Raw genomic sequence first — 6,125 nt, 5'->3', positions numbered from 1 at the left:
AGAAACTACAAGGAAACTGTCAAATATAGAAACTACAAGGAAACTGTCAAATATAGAAACTACAAGGAAACTCTGTCAAATATAGAAACTACAAGGAAACTCTGTCAAATATAGAAACTACAAGGAAACTCTGTCAAATATAGAAACTACAAGGACACTCTGTCAAATATAGAAACTACAAGGACACTCTGTCAAAATATAGAAACTACAAGGAAACTCTGTCAAATATAGAAACTACAAGGAAACTGTCAAATATAGAAACTACAAGGAAACTCTGTCAAATATAGAAAACTACAAGGAAACTCTGTCAAATATAGAAACTACAAGGAAACTCTGTCAAATATAGAAACTACAAGGAAACTCTGTCAAATATAGAAACTACAAGGAAACTCTGTCAAATATAGAAACTACAAGGAAACTCTGTAAAATATAGAAACTACAAGGACACTCTGTCAAATATAGAAACTACAAGGAAACTCTGTCAAATATAGAAACTACAAGGAAACTCTGTCAAATATAGAAACTACAAGGAAACTCTGTCAAATATAGAAACTACAAGGAAACTCTGTCAAATATAGAAACTACAAGGAAACTCTGTCAAATATAGAAACTACAAGGACACTCTGTCAAATATAGAAACTACAAGGGACACTCTGTCAAATATAGAAACTACAAGGAAACTCTGTCAAATATAGAAACTACAAGGAAACTCTGTCAAATATAGAAACTACAAGGAAACTCTGTCAAATATAGAAACTACAAGGAAACTCTGTCAAATATAGAAACTACAAGGACACTCTGTCAAATATAGAAGCTACAAGGACACTCTGTCAAATATAGAAACTACAACGAAACTCTGTCAAATATAGAAACTACAAGGACACTCTGTCAAATATAGAAACTACAAGGACACTCTGTCAAATATAGAAACTACAAGGAAACTCTGTCAAATATAGAAACTACAAGGAAACTCTGTCAAATATAGAAACTACAAGGAAACTCTGTCAAATATAGAAACTACAAGGAAACTGTCAAATATAGAAACTACAAGGACACTCTGTCAAATATAGAAACTACAAGGAAACTCTGTCAAATATAGAAACTACAAGGACACTCTGTCAAATATAGAAACTACAAGGAAACTCTGTCAAATATAGAAACTACAAGGAAACTCTGTCAAATATAGAAACTACAAGGAAACTCTGTCAAATATAGAAACTACAAGGACACTCTGTCAAATATAGAAACTACAAGGAAACTCTGTCAAATATAGAAACTACAAGGAAACTCTGTCAAATATAGAAACTACAAGGACACTCTGTCAAATATAGAAACTACAAGGACACTCTGTCAAATATAGAAACTACAAGGACACTCTGTCAAATATAGAAACTACAAGGACACTCTGTCAAATATAGAAACTACAAGGAAACTCTGTCAAATATAGAAACTACAAGGAAACTCTGTCAAATATAGAAACTACAAGGAAACTCTGTCAAATATAGAAACTACAAGGAAACTGTCAAATATAGAAACTACAAGGAAACTCTGTCAAATATAGAAACTACAAGGAAACTCTGTCAAATATAGAAACTACAAGGAAACTGTCAAATATAGAAACTACAAGGAAACTGTCAAATATAGAAACTACAAGGAAACTCTGTCAAATATAGAAACTACAAGGAAACTCTGTCAAATATAGAAACTACAAGGAAACTCTGTCAAATATAGAAACTACAAGGACACTCTGTCAAATATAGAAACTACAAGGACACTCTGTCAAATATAGAAACTACAAGGAAACTCTGTCAAATATAGAAACTACAAGGAAACTGTCAAATATAGAAACTACAAGGAAACTCTGTCAAATATAGAAACTACAAGGAAACTCTGTCAAATATAGAAACTACAAGGAAACTCTGTCAAATATAGAAACTACAAGGAAACTCTGTCAAATATAGAAACTACAAGGAAACTCTGTCAAATATAGAAACTACAAGGAAACTCTGTAAAATATAGAAACTACAAGGACACTCTGTCAAATATAGAAACTACAAGGAAACTCTGTCAAATATAGAAACTACAAGGAAACTCTGTCAAATATAGAAACTACAAGGACACTCTGTCAAATATAGAAACTACAAGGACACTCTGTCAAATATAGAAACTACAAGGACACTCTGTCAAATATAGAAACTACAAGGAAACTCTGTCAAATATAGAAACTACAAGGAAACTCTGTCAAATATAGAAACTACAAGGAAACTCTGTCAAATATAGAAACTACAAGGAAACTCTGTCAAATATAGAAACTACAAGGACACTCTGTCAAATATAGAAACTACAAGGACACTCTGTCAAATATAGAAACTACAAGGAAACTCTGTCAAATATAGAAACTACAAGGAAACTCTGTCAAATATAGAAACTACAAGGAAACTCTGTCAAATATAGAAACTACAAGGAAACTCTGTCAAATATAGAAACTACAAGGACACTCTGTCAAATATAGAAGCTACAAGGACACTCTGTCAAATATAGAAACTACAACGAAACTCTGTCAAATATAGAAACTACAAGGACACTCTGTCAAATATAGAAACTACAAGGAAACTCTGTCAAATATAGAAACTACAAGGAAACTCTGTCAAATATAGAAACTACAAGGAAACTCTGTCAAATATAGAAACTACAAGGAAACTCTGTCAAATATAGAAACTACAAGGAAACTCTGTCAAATATAGAAACTACAAGGAAACTCTGTCAAATATAGAAACTACAAGGAAACTGTCAAATATAGAAACTACAAGGAAACTCTGTCAAATATAGAAACTACAAGGAAACTCTGTCAAATATAGAAACTACAAGGAAACTCTGTCAAATATAGAAACTACAAGGAAACTGTCAAATATAGAAACTACAAGGAAACTCTGTCAAATATAGAAACTACAAGGAAACTGTCAAATATAGAAACTACAAGGAAACTCTGTCAAATATAGAAACTACAAGGAAACTCTGTCAAATATAGAAACTACAAGGAAACTCTGTCAAATATAGAAACTACAAGGAAACTCTGTCAAATATAGAAACTACAAGGACACTCTGTCAAATATAGAAACTACAAGGAAACTCTGTCAAATATAGAAACTACAAGGAAACTCTGTCAAATATAGAAACTACAAGGAAACTCTGTCAAATATAGAAACTACAAGGAAACTGTCAAATATAGAAACTACAAGGACACTCTGTCAAATATAGAAACTACAAGGAAACTCTGTCAAATATAGAAACTACAAGGACACTCTGTCAAATATAGAAACTACAAGGAAACTCTGTCAAATATAGAAACTACAAGGAAACTCTGTCAAATATAGAAACTACAAGGACACTCTGTCAAATATAGAAACTACAAGGAAACTGTCAAATATAGAAACTACAAGGAAACTCTGTCAAATATAGAAACTACAAGGAAACTCTGTCAAATATAGAAACTACAAGGAAACTCTGTCAAATATAGAAACTACAAGGAAACTCTGTCAAATATAGAAACTACAAGGACACTCTGTCAAATATAGAAACTACAAGGAAACTCTGTCAAATATAGAAACTACAAGGAAACTCTGTCAAATATAGAAACTACAAGGAAACTCTGTCAAATATAGAAACTCCAAGGAAACTGTTAATATAGAAACTACAAGGACACTCTGTCAAATATAGAAACTACAAGGACACTCTGTCAAATATAGAAACTACAAGGAAACTCTGTCAAATATAGAAACTACAAGGAAACTCTGTCAAATATAGAAACTACAAGGACACTGTCAAATATAGAAACTACAAGGAAACTGTCAAATATAGAAACTACAAGGAAACTCTGTCAAATATAGAAACTACAAGGAAACTCTGTCAAATATAGAAACTACAAGGAAACTCTGTCAAATATAGAAACTACAAGGAAACTCTGTCAAATATAGAAACTACAAGGAAACTCTGTCAAATATAGAAACTACAAGGACACTCTGTCAAATATAGAAACTACAAGGAAACTCTGTCAAATATAGAAACTACAAGGACACTCTGTCAAATATAGAAACTACAAGGACACTCTGTCAAATATAGAAACTACAAGGACACTCTGTCAAATATAGAAACTACAAGGACACTCTGTCAAATATAGAAACTACAAGGACACTCTGTCAAATATAGAAACTACAAGGAAACTCTGTCAAATATAGAAACTACAAGGAAACTCTGTCAAATATAGAAACTACAAGGAAACTCTGTCAAATATAGAAACTACAAGGAAACTGTCAAATATAGAAACTACAAGGAAACTCTGTCAAATATAGAAACTACAAGGAAACTGTCAAATATAGAAACTACAAGGAAACTCTGTCAAATATAGAAACTACAAGGAAACTGTAAAATATAGAAACTACAAGGAAACTCTGTCAAATATAGAAACTACAAGGAAACTCTGTCAAATATAGAAACTACAAGGAAACTCTGTCAAATATAGAAACTACAAGGAAACTCTGTCAAATATAGAAACTACAAGGAAACTCTGTCAAATATAGAAACTACAAGGAAACTGTCAAATATAGAAACTACAAGGAAACTCTGTCAAATATAGAAACTACAAGGAAACTCTGTCAAATATAGAAACTACAAGGAAACTGTCAAATATAGAAACTACAAGGAAACTCTGTCAAATATAGAAACTACAAGGAAACTCTGTCAAATATAGAAACTACAAGGAAACTGTCAAATATAGAAACTACAAGGAAACTGTCAAATATAGAAACTACAAGGAAACTCTGTCAAATATAGAAACTACAAGGAAACTCTGTCAAATATAGAAACTACAAGGAAACTCTGTCAAATATAGAAACTACAAGGAAACTCTGTCAAATATAGAAACTACAAGGAAACTCTGTCAAATATAGAAACTACAAGGAAACTGTCAAATATAGAAACTACAAGGAAACTCTGTCAAATATAGAAACTACAAGGAAACTCTGTCAAATATAGAAACTACAAGGAAACTGTCAAATATAGAAACTACAAGGAAACTCTGTCAAATATAGAAACTACAAGGAAACTCTGTCAAATATAGAAACTACAAGGAAACTGTCAAATATAGAAACTACAAGGAAACTGTCAAATATAGAAACTACAAGGAAACTCTGTCAAATATAGTAATTGGAGATGGTTGAGGACACCCCCCCCCCCAGGTTATTTCAAAGCCCTGCTTGTGTTTCCAAACTGTTGTCTGTTGATATCGCTCTATTTACATCTCTATCTCGTGTGTGTGTGCGTGTGCGTGTGCGTGTGTGCACGTGCTCAGTAAGACTCAAACTTACACACACACAAAATAACGTTTTCTATCGATTACTCTGAGACTGAATGGAGACTTGAATTCATGGATATGTTTAGTTTTTGGCCCATTATTTATTCCTAAGCCAATCATTTGATGATCAACAGTGGTTCCCTATGGAGACACTCAGGAGACCCTTTGTGTCTCCATAGGGAACAGTGGTTCCCATGTCCATGTGTGCATTACCTGCTAGATTATACACATTACAGGAGGAGTATTAAGTCACTGTGTACATTCAACATGTGGAACCATAATCCACACTGGCAGAACCCTTTATGGGTCCATATTAACAACCTAATTGCCTGGGGTTATTTAACCCATTCTGACCTGAGATCAGATTCTATAAATGTCTTCTACATCCTGACAGTTTTCTGAAAAAGCTATGTTTCTATGTCAGTCGTTCTTCGATTTTTCAAAAATAGCAGACCTACAAGCTCGTAGCGCGCCACCCGGTGGCGCGCTACGAGCTTGTAGATCTGCTATTTTTCAATAGCTAAAGCATAACATAATGCTAACACCAAAAGGGGTTCCCGCCCAGAATGGGTTAATTCAGATCAAATAAGTACGATATATATATAGTAGGCCTACATTGTTGACATGTTTAACACTGTCTGTGTGTCTCTCTGTGTGTCTCTGTGTGTCTCTCTCTTGTGTCTCTCTTGTCTGTCTGTCTGACTGTCTGTGTGTCTCTCTGTCTGTGTGTCTCTCTTGTCTGTCTGTCTGTCTGTCTGTCTGTCTGTCTGTCTGT

At 33.3% G+C, this 6,125-nt stretch overlaps 1 protein-coding gene across 1 annotated transcript in view; it reads left to right on the top strand.

Annotated features, from left to right (window-relative positions):
• Positions 1–6,125, top strand: part of LOC306917839 (scavenger receptor class A member 5-like) — a gene marked incomplete at both ends in the record, with an annotated part of 46,154 nt that overhangs the window by 4,322 nt on the left and 35,707 nt on the right. The window lies entirely within an intron of this gene.

Source organism: Electrona antarctica, assembly GCF_951216825.1.
Source record: "Electrona antarctica genome assembly, contig: scaffold_189, whole genome shotgun sequence".
Classification (NCBI taxonomy): domain Eukaryota; kingdom Metazoa; phylum Chordata; class Actinopteri; order Myctophiformes; family Myctophidae; genus Electrona; species Electrona antarctica.
The sequence above is the reverse complement of the archived record's forward strand: the minus strand, read 5'-3'. Positions and strand labels throughout refer to the sequence as shown.